The sequence below is a fragment of the Sinocyclocheilus grahami genome, unplaced genomic scaffold, assembly GCF_001515645.1.
Source record: "Sinocyclocheilus grahami isolate Dianchi unplaced genomic scaffold, SAMN03320097.WGS_v1.1 scaffold3333.1, whole genome shotgun sequence".
Taxonomy (NCBI): Eukaryota; Metazoa; Chordata; class Actinopteri; order Cypriniformes; family Cyprinidae; genus Sinocyclocheilus; species Sinocyclocheilus grahami.
In genome coordinates this window covers 18,560-19,289 of record NW_015508475.1, presented here as the reverse complement: position 1 = coordinate 19,289, position 730 = coordinate 18,560, and positions in this window count along the sequence as shown.

Below are 730 nucleotides of genomic sequence, written 5' to 3'. Positions count from 1 at the left end.
CAACATCATCTATGATAAAAAAGGTCAAAGGTCACATATATTTCTGTGTTATATCAGCACATGACAGGAGAATGAATGTGAAATGTAGGATATGAATTCAAACTGAATCATGTTTATTGTAAATGGCATTAATAAATGATTCCATTGTTTAGCAAGCAATAACAAATATTTTGATAGATGAATTAATTTTTTTGGTGAAAAAAAAGTTATATTAATTTAGCTAAGTTCTTATATTTTGAAAAGCATTCTTTTTTCAGTCAAGGTAAGTGTTACTAACAGCTGTTCTCTCTCTCTGCTGGAGTTTGTGTTCACTCGAGTGGAATAGAGGTTTTTGTACGAGTCTTTCATTAGATTGTATCATTGTGGTACACATTCGGTGGAGGAACTAAACTGGTGCTCGGTAAGTCTGTCTTATTAATTCTCTTGTATAAAAATATTAAATTGATGAGTTTCATGAAGTCAATAAATCTCCACTGCTGGACCAAACACTTTGGGAGGAGCCTAATCATTCTGTGCTGTCAATCATCATTACAAGTCTAAGCAGCAGTCATTGTGCCGTGCCGTCCCAGCAACAATTCTTCCGGCAGATTTCTATAAATCATGTTTATGACAGGCATACATTTTTTGTGTTGAGCCCACAAGAAGATATTTAATGATACTATTAAACCACTGTATGAATATTTATATGTTGATGTCACAAGGGCTTTGTGCAATAAATAATTTAAGGGAA